At 41.3% G+C, this 17,487-nt stretch overlaps 1 pseudogene across 1 annotated transcript; it reads left to right on the top strand.

The window, feature by feature from the left end:
* The first annotated feature begins 12,717 nt into the window (after window positions 1-12,717).
* Window positions 12,718-16,072, top strand: LOC307223470 (methionine aminopeptidase 1 pseudogene; annotated as a pseudogene). The gene has a single exon. The product of its transcript is annotated as a methionine aminopeptidase 1 pseudogene (transcript).
* The last annotated feature ends 1,415 nt before the right edge of the window (window positions 16,073-17,487 follow it).

The following is a 17,487-nucleotide window of genomic DNA, read 5'->3' as shown; positions in this document are numbered from 1 at the left end:
TTACTAAAGCTTATTGATTTTTATGTAATTACGGTAACAAACGTACTTATCGCAAGAGATCTAAGAAATGTAGAATGTTTCCCTTTGTTTCTGGCTTTCTTCAATGCCACACTTTTGAAGCTGCAGCTAAATGCTCATTTAAGAAGCCAGATACCTTCTTTATTTATGGTCTTTCTAGCTCTTGGTCATGCTACTCTCACTTGAGCATTATTTCCAACATGAACCGAATAGTTCACACCCATCATGTACTGCAACACAGTTCTCATGTACAGTGGTACCTTGGGTTACATGCGCTTCAGGTTACAGACTCTGCTGACCCAGAAATAGTGCTTCAGGTTAAGAACTTTGCTTCAGGATAAGAACAGAAATTGTGCTCCAGTGGTGTGGCGGCAGCAGGAGGCCCCATTAGCTAAAGTGGTGCTTCAGGTTAAGAACAGTTTCAGGTTAAGAACAGACCTCCGGAACGAATTAAGTACTTAACCCAAGGTACCACTGTACAAGAAAGGCAGAGATTAGAGAAGCACTTGATGTTCTTCAAATAGTGTACAAACTATAAATAAAAACACCTATCAAGCGTGCTATTCCTCCTAGATAACAACATGCCTTAGGCAAACTTTGAATTACTTCAACCACCCAAGTAGATATGCATAAAGCTTCAGAGGAAATGTACCACCATGTGTTCATTTACATGCACACAATATGTAGGTTACTGGGATTAAAAAAATAAAGTAAACATTATATTCATATGGCTACTTCTTATGCTCTGAGTTTAATTGTCAGCTACATCTGCAGCCTTCAGTTATATATGTCCATGTATGTAGGATGGTAAAGTATGGTCATTTCTCTTCATTCCTAATTCCTATTGTAATTATGTTTGCTATTACTGCTGCTAAAACTTCCATAACAACCTGCTTCTGTTCTCTCTCCCCCCACATCCCCTCTCACACACACTTCATCAAAGTAGTTACTTGTCATTTTTATTGTTTTCCAACTTTACATAACTTTCTGGGGGTATTTTTATTCCTTAATGCCTTAGAGTGAGTCTGAGCATGTTCTAGTCCTGGGCTCAGCAGACTTTTTCAGCAGGGGGCTGGTTCAGTGTCCCTCAGACCTTGTGGGTGGTGGGCTATATTTTGGGGGGGGATGAACGAATTCCTATGCCCCACAAAGACTCCAGAGATGCATTTTAAATAAAAGCACACATTCTACTCATGTAAAAACACCAGGCAGGCCCCACAAATAACACAGAGATGCAGGTGGGATTTAGAAGGCGATTGGGCCAGATCTGGCCCCCTGGCCCCCATGTTCTAGTCTGTAAAAACAGACATGGTTACTTTAAAGTCCAGAACCATTTCTACTATTTCTAATGCTATTACAAAAGGATATGATGATTTTATTATTGCTACTCTGTAATAGTAGCAGTGTTAAAGTAACGGTTGAGAATATGAGATGCATCACTTTGGTTATGTGTTTGAGTATGCATCAAAACATCCCAGCTTTTGTAAGTACATTTAAAGAGGCCCTCATTTCTATTTATTTATTTAGGGATTATCATCTGAAACATAATTATAATTCAAAGTGGTAGCAGCAGCTGGGTTTAGTTTTGCTTGTTTACACACCAGCACCTGCAGATTTTGTGAGAGCAATGTAACATTTCCAAAAATGCTTGAAACATTTTGCCTTATTTGGGTATTCTGAGCTGCTTTCTTGTGAAAAAGAATAGCTAGCAGCAAATGACGGTTTAGAGAGTGGCTTAGGGCAGAATCAGAACCCACCCCCAGTACAAATTAGTTTGCACAATGAAATACGTATCCTACTTTTGGCAGGAAAGTAGGAGATATATATATATATAAAACGATTTATCAAAGACAACTTCTGCAGTTGCACAACTAAAACAGCCTAGGTGACCCCAGAGTTTGGAAATATAGTTGAGTGTGGGCATTTAGTTACAAACTGATAGTTACCATTGATACTGACATTCCAGTTACCTGCTTTTGCTTTTATTTACTGTTATGATCCAGGATTCACTTTCTTCAACCAGCACCATCTACTGAAGTCGGAGTAATTGGTGGAACTGCAGAAGATGGTCTGCTCTGAATTCAACACATTTATTCTTCTTAAAGTGGAAACACACTAACCATTGGACAGAAATGGATATCAGAACCTTATTTCCAAGAAACAGCTAATATATGTTGAGTCCTCTCATGGACTGCAAATATTAATATGGTTGTGAGGAAGGTGCAGGGGAGGTTGTATTTCCTGAGAATGCTCAGAGGATTGAATCTATCTCAGCAGAAGAAGAAGAAGAAGAAGAGTTTGGATTTGATATCCCGCCTTTCACTCCCCTTCAGGAGTCTCAAAGCGGCTAACATTCTCCTTTCCCTTCCTCCCCCACAACAAACACTCTGTGAGGTGAGTGGGGCTGAGAGACTTCACAGAAGTGTGACTGGCCCAAGGTCACCCAGCAGCTGCAAGTGGAGGAGTGGAGACGCGAACCCGGTTCCCCAGGATTACGAGACTACCGCTCTTAACCACTACACCTACTTCTGTCCTATTATTATAGTACCATTGAGAGTGTCTTAACCTATAGTATATTATCGTGGTATGGGAGCAGCTCTGGAATGGAAAAAAAAGCCTTACAGAGAATAATTAAAATTGCCCAGAATGTTATTGGGCTCCAACTACCAACCCTGGATGAGATCTTCACGTCTCGCAGCTTGAAGAAGTCACACAATATCCTGAGAGATCCCACCCATCCTGCTCACAACCTCTTTGAACTGTTGCCTTCGGGCAGAAGATATAGGACAATGAAAACACGAACCACACGCCTCCTGAATAGTTTCTATCCAAGAGCTCTGATTGCACTAAACAATGATCTCAGGGCCAGTTGTAAGAAATAGCAAGCAGTGAGTAGTAAGGAATGAGATAGGTTTTAGGTTATGCTATGCTTCTAATAGGTTGTGTTATATTCTGGATTATGTATGTTTTAATAGATTATGTCTGAATAGGATGAGAGTGTTGGAGATACGTGCAAATGTGTATGTGAATCCGGTCTTGGGTGTTTGATTTTCGTTGTTGTGTATACTGTGTATATACGGACAATGACAATAAATTTATCTAATCTAATCTAATCTAATCTAATCTAATCTAATCTACTTCATGAATAAGACTTTTTTGAAATGGGGTTGGAATGAATAACTATCACGAATGTTTCAATTTCTTGTCATTTTATTTTGTTAGGTAGAAAAAGCATAGAATATCAAGGGTTTTCAGCAACCACAAAATTTGCCTTTGTGCAAAATTAGCATTTGAAAGCAGGTCCTTGTCATTCTGATTTGATTTATCATTCAGGTCCAAATCTGATCTGTTAAATCTAAAGCTCTGTTTAGCCCCTTTGGCTGTAATGGAGAATTTAAAAATGGTTGTTATTTTTTTCCTTTTCACATAAGTGGATGAAATTTGCAGGCAACTGAGCCCCCACCTCCAAGCTGACCACCTAGGAGTTTTCATGTAGAGAGTTGTTTTTCATTTAAGAAAAAAAGCCTCCAACTTTTAAAATTTTCTAATAGAATTGGATGCAGATTGCAGGCATAGTAACCGCTTTGGTGGGGATGAGGCTTGTCAAATCTCAGACAAATAGGTGTAGCAGTTCTCAAGAAATAGCAGACTTTGCAGGGGGGGGTTGGAGCAGGAATAGAAATAGTATTCCCACCCTAAGCTTTTTCTTTCTTTTTCTTTTTTAGCTGGGGGCCATCACCTAAAAAGAGCAAAAAAAGAGAATGGACTACAAAATGGTATAGGCATGCACCCCCATTCCCATCAGCCATACCATCAATGGGGGGCAGGGAAGCACCTGCACTAGTCATTGCCATGCTCATAGAGAGAAACTCTTTCGCCACTCCTCTGTTCAAAAGAGCCAGTGGGGTGTAGTGGTTAGAGTGTCAGCCTAGGATAAGGGAGACCAGGGTTCAAATCCTGACTTAGCCATGAAGCTCACTGAGTGACCTTAGGCCAGTCACTGCCTCTCAGTCCAGGCTACCTCACAGGGTTGTTTTGATGAATGAGGAGGGGAAGAATCATGTACACCACTTTGAGCTCCTTAGAGAAAAGGTAAGAATAAATGCAACAGATAAATAAAAAGAGTGTGTTGGGTTATGGCATCCACTGAAGCACGAGCATGTTTTAGGTTGTATGTTGGAGAGGCCAAGCCAGGGCAAACAGTGAGCAGGAAGAGCAAACAGTCTCTCGTGTACTGTGATCCCTGGTGCAATGTAAAGGCTATTCCAAAATGCAGTTTAAAAAAAACCCCCGAAAGCAATGTTTCATCAGCATGTGCCTTTGGCTGTGCATTACTGGCTGTGAGCTTTCCATTGTTTTACTGCATTACCTTTTTCTGTACCAGCAATAAGCAACTACTAGGCAGCGGTAGGTGAAGCAGTTGTCTAATGCCAGTATGCCAAAGACCCATTTCCTGATATTCTTACAGATCAGAGAGGAAGCCACTAAAAAGCCCTTTGATTTTCCTCCTGTTGTGGAACTCCAAGCTCCCAAAGTCCTGGCTTTTAATAGTGTCTGATAAGCTGGAAGCTAAGTGGGAGCTTTGTGCCCTGTTTAAGGACAGCATGTGCCTCTGGGCGACAGTTGACATATAAAAATATGCCGTTCACATGCTTCAAAACAAACTAGCAGCATCTGTTCATTAGGGTGCTCCATTTAGAATCGGAATATCGCTTTCCAAAGGACTGTCCTGAACACAGCAGAGCGCGGGTGCAAAAGGTGGCTACATATTCTACACCAAAGCCTCGGGAACATTACAATTATTTTAGAAGGGTAGGTGGGAGGAAGGAGGAATTAAGTATATGTTGAAGAGAGGGGCCATTCTTGTCCATCAGCTCAGCTAAAAAAAAAAAAATGCAATCCAACAAAGGAGTCATCTTTCAAACTGGAAGCTGGGTTGTGATGTGCGCTCTCTCACTCTCGCTCTTTCTTTCTCACCCCTTGTATACAGTCCAAGGGGGGGGGGAATGTCCAATTCTTGTAGGTCAATTTACTATGCCTTCATAAAGCTAAAGAATATCTTGTTACCACCAGACGACGTCTGAGACTGAAATAGCATAAAGGCGCACTTCCTGCCCGTGTGCACCTTTGGGCTTGTGACTTTATTTGTTGCAATAGCTGAAGGGGCTGTCTAGACATCAGCTTTCCCCAAGGCTGGTTTAGTGATATAGCACTAAACTTGAATCTGAGATTGGTCGGTAAGGGTGGAGAGAACCAAAAGAAAGAGAAGCCCAGAAGCCTCTGTGTGTGTGTGCAGCTGTCATTCCTTTGGACGTGCCATCTGTGCTGATTTCCAGCCTGCCCTTGAACCAACAAGAACCAGCATGGATGTAATTGGTTCCCCTGTGTTGCCTGGAGGATTAGGCACACTGAATCACCGCGTTTAAGCCATCTAAAAAAGAATCCGTAAAAGGAATTTTAGCTCACCTCGCCCCCCCCCTCCTAATGGCCTTCCAGAAGATGGCTGAAACCTGTCAAAGGGAGGTTTGGGGGCCATAAATAGTTGCTCCCTTTTTGAAGTGGTTTTAATAGCTGTGGTTAATTTATTTGTGAGGGATGCTGTGTTTTTGTTTTTAAACTGTTTTCTCTATGCTGTTTTAGTGTTTTATAGCTGCTTTATGACATGCAATGCTATTGTCAAATTGATGTTAAGCTTGTTATTGTTTTAACTTATGAATTTAGGCTCCTTAGACTCATTGAGGAAAGATAGCTTATAAATGCTTTAAAGGAATAAATATATACCCAGCTTCTCTTTTATACTGCCCAACCAAGTAGTTGTTGTCAGGCTCTAACTATGCACTAAAACTAGCACTATTTGGACCCTTTAGCAGACAGCATTACCCCATATGTTTCTCACAGCATCCTCATGTCAAAATTAGCAAACTACTAATAAAACATGCAAAAAAGGCAAGATATAACTTTAAGACATCAACATTAAGAATACGTGGCCACAAACTAACTGCAATTAGCCTGACAAGCTTTCCAAACTAGTATTTAGATGACATCTGAAGGCAGCCCTCTTTAGAGAAGCTTTTAATATTTAACAGACCACTCTATTTTAATACTTTGTTGGAAGCCAACCAGAGTGGCTGGGGAAACCCAGCCAGATGGACGGGGTATAAATAATAATATTTATTAATTATTATTATTATTATTATTATTATTATTATTATTATTTCACCATTTAAAATTTTGCACCATCTCTGATCTGCTCAATCTATGTGCTGCTGTCTCTTCCACATGTTAGCTTTGATAAATTTCTGAAAACCTTTCAGCTTTAGCATCTCAAAAGCAGAGCATATGATTACGCGATGCTATGTTGGCTTAAATTAGAAATGTTGCTGGTCACAGCCAACAAAGGTGCTTCCTGTCAGTTGAGGAAGAACCAAATAAATCCTACCTTGCTTATGAGAGCTGACTTTGACAACTGTGGTATGGTATGAAAGGCCATATTGCTGGAATAAGATACCAGAAATATACTTTCTCATTACAAAAGTAACCAAGAGGAGAACACTAGTGAACATTCTGGCATATGTACAAATGTTCCTGGATCAATTTCCAAAAGACAGCATGTCTCAATTAAAATAAATAATGGCAACAGCTCATAAATAGTTTTCTTCTATTGCCTACACCATTGGAATTGGTTAAAATTGCTCTAGCAAATGCATGTGATCAAAACATCCAGAACAGAACACATAACTAACACTGTCTAGCTCTAAATCAGCTGTGTTTATTGTATTAAAAGGTTTTATAGGGTTTTTATTCTCCAAATATTTTTAGAAGAGGTTTTTTTTTTCCTTTTCAGAAAGCGATTTAGCTTTGAAGTATTTTCAACTTTCTAAGTGCTCAGATCCCTGGAACAGGGTCATATGTCCTGAAGTGAGGAAAAAGAGCATAGTTATTTCATAAACTGGAAGATCTCTGTTATGTAAAAAATCTTTTCAAACACTCCATCCTTTGGTAGTACTATGGACGCCAAGTTTTCCGAAAGATGACGGTAATTAATACCAGGACACCGCTAACAGAATCATATATTGATTGATTAGACATGGTCACAATTGCTTGGCATTGTTTTGGCAATTTGTTGTAGGCTGTATATTCTCAACATTAATCGTTTTTGCTATGTGTGCAATCACTTGCATTAATTAAAAAAAGAGAAGGGTGTTGTTTTTCAGCTATTTTATATTTTTATGAAAAACAGTTGGTTTCTACCCATTTACTGAAAATCAGATTTCTCAGCATTGGTATAGAAATATAGTGAGTAAGTTCAGTTAAGCCCTTGTATTCAAATCAGAACTGCACACATATAAAGGGAAGTGAGAACTCTGAAGCAGAAAATAACGTGCTATAATATTAAAAGGCTACTTTTTTTAAGCAAGGGCCTAAAAGATCACTGATGTATTTCCTTATTACTTAATAATGGACAGCAGAATTTTTATTGAAGAACTTGCAGAATATTCCCATTAAAATTTTATTGAAGAACTTGCAGAATATTCCCATTAAAATTGGGCTCCAAAATCATTGGAGCTTAAGAATGCTCAGATTTTTGAGAGTTGTAACTGGCTTCTTGGTATCATCTTCAGTTTTATAGAACGTAGCTAAGTTATTTATATAGATGGATTTCTATCCAGTCCTCAATAAGAACAAAAACTCTGATTCAAAAGTAAAAAAAACTTTGAACATACTAAATTTTGTATTTCTAGTTGGCTTAGATGTGTCTGCTGCCAAACAGAACTCTGCTCAAGTGCTTGCTTTCCTCTTCCCTCCCCATTCCTTTTTCCTTTTGTGTTGTATATATTACAGTGTGAGCCTCCAGATAGGGACTGACTTATCTTTTACCAAGCATAGGGCTGCAGTTCTGCAGTTCCCAAATGCCGGACAGCGTGCTGACAGTCAGGTGTTTGGAAAGTGCTGTGCAAGGGTGTGCCAAGCCACCTGTCAATGATCTGATGACAAAATGACTTCAGGTGATTGACAAGTGGGTTGTCCTTCCCACCTGTCAAAGTTGGCTCACATGGGTAAGGACAGATAGGAATCTGGCCCACAAATCCAAAGAGGATTCCCCACCTCTGTTTTACCCTATGTACAATACTTAAAAGGTTTTAAGAGCTTTATATGGGCGATATTCAACTAATTCATACTTTGAGTAGACTGACTGAAAAAGTAATTCATTGATTTCTTCTGAGTAGGAGGACTACCACTGTATATCACCCTAAGAAGTATTCATCATAACTTTGGCACATCACTTGTGAACATTGTTTAAAGCGCAATAATTTAAGTATGCCTCTTCAGCTGCAAAATGGGACGATTACTGCTGGGTGCTGTCAAGGATCTGAGACAATAATGAGCAGGGGAGTCTTAATGAGAACAAGATATAGGAACACCTGCATTTACAGCTCTCCTTAACATTACTAGGCTGGCACTTGAGAGGGCAACATTGATTCATTTCTGTGGAGTAATGCATCCTTGAAAATTGAACATTATTTTGTGGAAAGGCATTATATTGAAAAGGAAGAGACGATAAACTTCAATACAGTCACAATGCACCAGAAACAAGCCATTCACTGCTCTGCAACTTTATGGGAGGCAAAAACAACACCTCATATTAATATGGTAGTATTATACATCCCACATAGGGGCAGATGGAGCTCATTAACCTGGGAAGATAGCTCATCTAGGAGAAGGAAAACTCTGATCCTAAAACTCTGCTGCCTTGTGGGATATATCTGAGAGAAGCAAAAGTGAAGGAGAAACGCTACACAAATCTGGAGTGGAGTCCCTAAAACAGTTGGATGGTGCCTTGTAAGCCTCCTTCCTGCAACTCCTGCAGCCAAGCTGGTGCCAAACGTATTGCTCTGCTTTCCTTTGGACCACAGTTTGACTTGACCCTTGGAGGCACACTCCACTGTCTCTCAAGACAGATGGATGCCAATAACAAAAGTATGTCCCACACATATGTACATTTGGGGCATGCTATATGCCATTGGTCACCTTTCCTTTGGCATCTCTTGTGTCTTTTAGGGGTAAAGGGAAGAAGAAGAAGAAGAAGAAGAAGAAGAAGAAGAAGAAGAAGAAGAAGAAGAAGAAGAAGAAGAAGAAGAAGAGGAGTTTGGATTTGATATCCCGCCTTTCACTCCTCTTCAGGAGTCTCAAAGCGGCTAACATTCTCCTTTCCCTTCCTCCCCCACAACAAACACTCTGCGAGGTGAGTGGGGCTGAGAGACTTCAAAGAAGTGTGACTGGCCCAAGGTCACCCAGCAGCTGCATGTGGAGGAGCGGAGACATGAACCCGGTTCCCCAGATTACGAGTCTATCGCTCTTAACCACTACACCACACTGGCTCTCGAAAGTGCTGACCTTCTGTTTTGTGAAGCCCAAATCCACCAAGAGATTGGTAAAAAGTGGGCTGGGCATTTAAAAATTATGGACTAAAACAATAATGAACAAGGAACAAGAGTTTTATCTATTGCATTTTCATCACTCTCATCATTCCATGAGTCCACAGCAGCATGAATGGTCCATTTTATCCCTGCAAGGAAGATGACTAGGTTAAGCTGAGAGATAACAACTGGTCAAAGGTCACCAAATGTGCCTCATGACTGAAAGGGCATTTGAACCTGGATCTCCAACACTCTGGCCACTGTACCATAGCAATCACAGAAGAAGCATGCTATTTTCTGTCTGCAGGTGTTTTCCTGCACAGCAACTCCCTGTGCTGACCGTAATTGCAAATTATATATATATATATATATATATATATATGTTTTTACAAGGTAAATTGGGTCTGTTTAGTAACTAAAATATAAATATTTATTAAAGCTTGAAAGAAATTTGCACAAGGAACTAAACTTAACAATAAAGCATAAATCTGAACTGACCATTCACTTTGCTATGCCCACGCTTCATTATCTCCTGGCAATGCAGTAAACATCTCATGTTACTCAATTCATACGGGTAATTAAGGAAGATTTATTATAACCATTGCATTACAAGACAGAAACAAATGAAACAGTTTTTCCATGGAATGTTGTTAGACTGATATATATTTTGTTTTCTCTCCTAGCACTACCAGTAATGGGTACCCTTAAGAATGTGCTGCCCTCTGTTGATCCACTAACTTTAAAAAAGAGTAACTTTGCAGTTAGCTTTCCTTACGAATAAAATAAAATAAATAAAAGTTGTGTTGCCACAAGCTTCTATTTTAACATCTCTATTTCATAAAGCCACGTTCTCATCAATAAAAAGTACAAAACCACTGTGGCTTCAAGTTACAAGAAAGCAAATTGTGACTAAACATCAGGAAAAACTTGCTGACAGTAAGAGCTGTTCAACATTGGAATGGTCTCTCTCGGGTGGTTGTAGACTCTTCTTTCAGTAAGCCATTCCAGCCGGTTGACAACAGCAAACAGACTTTGTTTCAAAACTTGGCCTTAAGGGCAAAGCCCTCATCAACTTAAGACTGATAGTGGAATACATTGCTTGCATGTGCTAGCCCTGCTGCTTCAACATCAAAGTAAAACACTAATGGGTGGAAGGCCCATGCCACATCTTGCTTCAGCTGCAGTGAGTTAGGCTGCAAAAGAAGGCTGTAGTAGATGCTGCTTTGCCAGCCATCAAGCGCTCCGCATGGTATGCATTCAATGAAGTAATAATCTAGACACACTTGTGAGGAAAGGAGAGCTGGTGTCCAAAAGATCGTTGACTTGAGGGACAGAGATGATGACACACTAGACTAGGAGATGTTTCTGTACGTCCAAAGAAGACACCTTTCATCAACCCTGGTACTTCATCCCTGTGAGAGCTAATAGCAATTCTGATGGGGTATATGAACCTCCTTTGACATGTAAACCTACTACAGCAGAAGGAAAGAAGTTCATTGGTGAGCCCATGCAAGTTCCACAGTGGCCCTGTCACACTCACTCTATGAGAGGTGTGTGAAACAAGCCACAGAGGAAGCAGGCAGGGTGTGTATGCATGAGAAACGTGAGGGTTACATCAGAGGCCCAGAAGCAAGTCGGCAGCTGATGTCCAAAACCAAGCAAGACTTGATGAAACTTGTTGTTTACATTTCTTATGAACTGATGTCATTACTTTCTAATGTAGTTTTGTGATTACAAGGTCATGTAGTATGCTTAGCAGGATATGTTTTATGCAGAGAAACTAAAAAATATATAACATTATCTGACATATTCAGTAAGGTAAAGGTAAAGGGACCCCTGACCATTAGGTCCAGTTGTGGCCGACTCTGGGGTTGCGGCGCTCATCTCGCTTTATTGGCTTCGGGGTCATGTGGCCAGCATGACTAAGCCACTTCTGGCGAACCAGAGCAGCACACAGAAACGCCGTATACCTTCCTGCTGGAGCAGTACCTATTTATCTACTTGCACTTTGATGTGCTTTCAAACTGCCAGGTTGGTAGGAGCAGGGACCAAGCAATGGGAGCTCACTCCGTCGCAGGGATTTGAACTGCCGACCTTCTGATTGGCAAGTCCTAGGCTCTGTGGTTTAACCCACAGCACCACCCGCATCCCTGACATATTCAGTAGGTAACATTAAAATTCTTTGGGTTGTTTGGGAGCAGTTTATGTGCTTTTTAACCAAATGTAGATTTGCCAAGTTAAACATCCTAACACAAAAAGAATAGCAGATTTGAATTCCTCACACTCAAAAAACATTTTTAAGCCCCATCACTGAAGAAATCTACAAAAAAATTGGGCCCTAAAATGACACACCCTACCACCACAGGTCACTCTTATGGAGTTAAAGTTGAAAAATACAGTGGTATCTCAGGTTACAGACGCTTCAGGTTACATACGCTTCAGGTTACAGACTCTGCTAACCCAGAAATAGTACCTTGGGTTAAGAACTTTGCTTCAGGATGAGAACAGAAATCGTGCAGCGGCAGCAGGAAGCCCCATTAGCTAAAGTGGTGCTTCAGGTTAAGAACAGTTTCAGGTGAAGAACGGACCTCCAGAATGAATTAAGTACTTAACCCGAGGTATCACTGTACACTGTAAAATATTGGGTTTTATTTTCCCCAAGCAACTGATTTGAAGAGGTCATACAACATGTCACAAAATCAAATTAACTGCTTTATTCTACCTTCATCATCATTCAAGCATTTTTACTGAAGTGCTGCGTAGTTTCTGATGACATCCAGGCTATCCAGTGAAGGGAATTTTGTTGCTTTTGTACTATAATATTTTGTCTGAGAGAAACTCAGGCGGCCAATGACAATGCCAAAAGCAGGAGTCACATGACTGGCCACATATGAAACCGTTTAAAGATAGCAATTGCTCCAGTTACTTGACGTGACTCAGGTTGACCATATTATAATTGCACTATGAAGTGAAAGAACAGTTATATAACAACTAAAATGATAGGATAGAAAAGAACGCCATGCAACATACCACAAAGCAAACGATAATACAGTCTTAGGAAAACTAGCGAAACTTAACACATCAACAGAATGATTATGCCATTCAGTTACACCACTGTATCTTTTATTTTTGTGCGATGCTAACCAACATGGTAGATATGTTCTTTGCTAAACAAGGCATCTTGTAGTTATTTGAAGCACTTAGTTCTAACATCGCTCACTTACATCAGCTTCTAAATATTTTAATGCCCAATTTTCAAATGCCCCATCTGTAGCCCGGTTTGCCGCCGCCTGGCTGGGCCGCTCTTGTGGCGGCGGCGGCGGTGGCTCCTCCAGCAAGCAGCATGGCGGCCGTGGAGGCCCGGGTGTGCGAGACGTCGGGCTGCAGCAGCGAGGCCAAGCTGCAGTGCCCCACCTGCATCAAGCTGGGCATCCAGGGCTCCTACTTCTGCTCGCAGGAATGTTTTAAGGGAAGCTGGGCTACTCACAAGTTGCTACACAAGAAAGCAAAGGATGAAAAAGCGAAGCGGGAGGTTTCTGCCTGGACTGTAGATGGTGACATTAACACAGATCCCTGGGCTGGCTATCGATATACTGGAAAACTTAGGCCACATTATCCACTGATGCCAACAAGACCTGTGCCGAGTTACATTCAAAGGCCGGATTATGCTGATCACCCGCTAGGCATGTCTGAATCGGAGCAGGCTCTTAAAGGAACTTCTCAGATAAAAATTCTTTCTGCAGAAGATACAGAAGGGATGCAAATAGTGTGTAGGCTTGCTAGAGAGGTATTAGATGTTGCTGCGATGATGGTAAAGCCAGGTGTAACTACTGAAGAAATAGACCACGCTGTTCATCTAGCTTGCATTGCCAGAAATTGCTATCCTTCCCCGCTGAATTATTATAATTTTCCTAAGTCTTGCTGCACGTCAGTAAATGAAGTGATCTGCCATGGAATCCCAGGCAGGCGACGCTTACAAGAGGGTGATATCGTTAATGTGGACATTACTGTTTATCGTAATGGTTATCATGGGGATCTCAATGAGACATTTTACATTGGGGAAGTTGACGAGGGTGCAAAGAGGCTAGTTCAGACAACATACGAGTGCCTAATGCAAGCCATTGATGCAGTGAAACCTGGTGTTCGATATAGAGAGCTGGGAAATATTATACAGAAACATGCTCAAGCCAATGGATTTTCCGTAGTTCGGAGCTACTGCGGGCATGGGATTCATAAGCTTTTCCACACAGCTCCCAATGTGCCACATTATGCCAAAAATAAGGCTGTTGGTGTAATGAAGCCTGGCCATGCGTTTACAATAGAACCAATGATTTGTGAAGGTGGGTGGCAAGATGAGACCTGGCCTGATGGCTGGACTGCTGTGACGCGAGACGGGAAGCGTTCTGCCCAGTTTGAACACACACTTCTGGTCACAGATACTGGGTGTGACATCCTAACCCGCCGGCTGGATAGCATTCGCCCTCACTTCATGACTCAGTGCTAGTGTAGACCAAGCTGGGAGGCCTGAACCCAAGCATCTCTTCTGCTCTGTACTATGTGTTTCACTAAGAGTACAGGCTAAAAGGGGGGGAATTTGTCACCTGTTTTTCTTCTTCTTGACTGTAGGTAGGAGATGCAGCCTTGCATTGAGAGGTTAATGTCGTAGGCTTGAAAAGCAGAGAGATTTTAGAGCCTCAGTCTCTGCTCTCCTGCCACCCCAACATTGTTTGAACTTTTCTTTTTCCCCCTTCAAATCATTGTCCTTATGGTACCTCATTTCACCCCCTCAGCCGGGCTTCTGTCACTGCCGCCATTCTCAGCAGCCACACACAGCTTCTTTTCGTGGTGGATGCAAGGATTCAGAAACAAGCCTTTCTGTTTTTACAACACCTGAGAGTTTAAACTTTTTCTTGTTCCAAAGACAACCCTTCCTTAGCTGTTTAAATGGACTGGGCTTTCATCTGTGTATAATTCAGCGGTGGAATTTTCTACTTGAAAATGTTGAATTGGAATTTTGTTCTGTCTACCCCTCTTCCACCCTGTTGTTACTGTATATGGAAGTATAATTTAATTGATGGGCCTGTTTCTCTTTGACTGGCAATTGCTACAGGTAGTTCTCTGTCTAAGGGGGCTGGGGAGGGACAAAATTACTGAAAAGCTGCCCTGTGCAGTTTGGTTTTTTTACCAAAACACGGCCTCAAGACGGATAGTGCTTGGCAGCCAATGATGTTCCAAGGTTCGCTTTGAAGCAGCTAGTTTTTAATTTTAGATAAGGAATGTGATTGAAATGGGGAAGAGTTTCTGTTCTCCTGTGTGCATTCTAAAGAAGGGCATGTCCCAGAGGTCCAAGACCAATCTCTTTAACAGCTTCTTTCTAATCTTTCTAATCTGCAGTAAATTTATGTGCATGTCACCATGGCCAAGTGGTTGCCTGCCAGGCAGACCACTTGGTGCATGGTTTCAGTTAATATTACAGAAATTGTGACATTCTACTTTGCAGGAGCTGGATCAATGGCTCTGTGTTTGGATTGCTACTTCTGTTCTGGATACTCCCATTCTGGGATGGCCAAAAAACCACCTCACTGGATTGAAGGAGAGAGGTTTCACCAAGTAGTCATGAGAATTGGTCTATATCAAGTGTTCGACTTTGGCCCCCCTCCCCCGTACTATCGGACTACAACTCCCATCATTCTCTAAATAATAATAATAATAGTAATAATAATAATTCCCAACCACTTTAGCCAGTGGGGAGGGATAATGGGGATCCAAGACTGAACACTGTGTCTACAGAATAGAGAAAAAGTTGCTGATCCTGTTTTTATATTGCAGTCTGACCACCTTTTCATGGCTCTTTGTGGAAACTGTGATATTCCAGTTACCCACTGCAAATTGTTTCACCAAAGCAAATTGTTCTAAGCAAAGATAATGCACTTGAAAGAAGCAAAAATTGGACAGCCCTTGAAATTGCTTGTGTTCTTAGGCCAGATACAGTACGGGCAATTCTGGCATAATTTATCCTCCCACTTTTTCCAGCGGTAACTTTGTAATACAGATCTGGGAGATACTACTACTGCTGTTGGGGAAGATTTGTTTCGTTGGGCTTAGGCAGTTGCTGCTGAGGCTTCCATTCCAGAGAAAGGTGGTTTTTCAACCACATTTTCTTGCCTAGTGCCCACTCTAACCTTACAATGTTGGGAGTTCAGTAAACTAGTGAAGAGAAATCAGGTCATAAAATCATGGGCACAACATGCCACATTTCTACTCTGGTGTCGGACATCTCGTCAGAAGAATTGCAAGGAGTTCGAAAAGCCCTCAGCATCTTTCCCATGTCAACAGCACATAACTCCAGTTCTTTAGACAGCTTAGGGCGGTTGTGACTAAACTCAACAAGAAATTGAAAGAAATCTTTCCCAGAGTGCCTCAGTTTTTTTTCTTCCTGAAAGTGTATTGTTGGGACAATGTTTTTCATTCTGTAATGTGTTTAAGAGGCGGTAAAGTGACTCAGAAATGTTACAAGCACTTTCGTGCATGTGCAGATTTTAACAAAACAGGCTGCAATATATCTTGAGTGGAGTTAACCAATGTATGCAATACATTTAAGGAGATTAAAAGTCTGGATGGTTGAAAAAAAAAAATGCCCCATCTGTAAGAAAAATGGAAACTTGAGAGAATTAGAAATAGCCTTGTTGAAATCCTAGGATATAACTTATTACTACCACTCTGGTAAATGCCAGCAGACAACATTACCCAATCTGGTAATGATCAGCATTTGATCCCCAGATGTGTGTGACCAATCAGAAGTATTGCTGGAATATACAAATTATCTAAGCATTTTTTAAAAAGAACTTCCAGCTATAGCAACAGCAAACACTTGGATGGTGCCAACATGGGAAACTTATTGTGGTAACCAGTCACCCAGAAACATGGATAAAGATGGAATTATTTGACAGTCACAAACATTTTATGAATACACATAGGGACAGGTATCCCAAAGACATGACGATAGATAGGTATATAGTATAAGCTTATAATAGAAGCTCATGCTGTAGTGCAGGGCTTTCCAAACTTGGGTCTCCAGCAGTTTTTGGACTACAATTCCCATCATCCCTGACCACTGGTCCTGCTAGCTAGGGATGATGGGAGTTGTAGTCCAAAAACAGCTGGAGACCCAAGTTTGAAAAGCCCTGTGAATTTGTGGGTCTTTTAAGGTGCCACAGACAATGATGCAGAGATATGGTCCTGGGCTCCACAGCCCAGGTGTCTTGAACTGACCACCCAAAGAGCAGCAGATGATCGGGGCAGCAACAAACAGGCTCTGGATCAGCAGCTAGGCAAGGCTTTGGCATGACAGGGTCCACTAATGTCACCACAGTATCTTTTCTGTTTCCTTATTGGTGCTTATTCCCAATTAAATGTGGAGAGCAGCAGAGCAGCATTTGCAAACACCATGTTGTTCCTATTGTCATGATGGTGCTAAGATTTATGTGAGCTTAACATGCAAAGCTGCACATGCTCCGTGAAGATAGGTAGGTACATACCTAATGTATCCCACACAAAAATTAATAGTGATTATATTTTGAAGTCACTAAAGTCTTAACTACATTTAACTAGACCAAGGTCTTGTTCCACAACAAAGCCCAGATCACTGGAGCCTGCTAAATGGTGGACAACAAGCAACATGGAGTCATGCTATCAGACTATTATAGATGCACCATTGGTCACTAATGAGGCATGGAGAGGGACAGGACAAGCAGGTGAACACAGCAGAGATAAAATGCTGGCAATATTCAAGACATCAGCCATATTTGTTTTTCTTTCACATCCCAGAGTTGGGAGAAAAGCAATGGATGGCAAACTGATGGAGGAGGTTGATGTATCCTGGCAAATTATTGGAAGGAGCAGATGCTGGCAACCCATCACTCTGCTCATAATAGTTGGCTACATTACAGATTGAACTTCTAAGCATGAGCATGTCAGCCAGGAGGCCCCAGGGCATATGCTTTTTCTGGGTCCTTGTGTATTCAGTACATGCCCCAGGGTTCCTCACACC

This window comes from Podarcis cretensis (assembly GCF_951804945.1).
Source record: "Podarcis cretensis genome assembly, chromosome: 1".
NCBI classification, from domain to species: Eukaryota; Metazoa; Chordata; class Lepidosauria; order Squamata; family Lacertidae; genus Podarcis; species Podarcis cretensis.
Note: the sequence above shows the minus strand (reverse complement) of the source record. Positions and strands in the feature narration are given on the sequence as shown.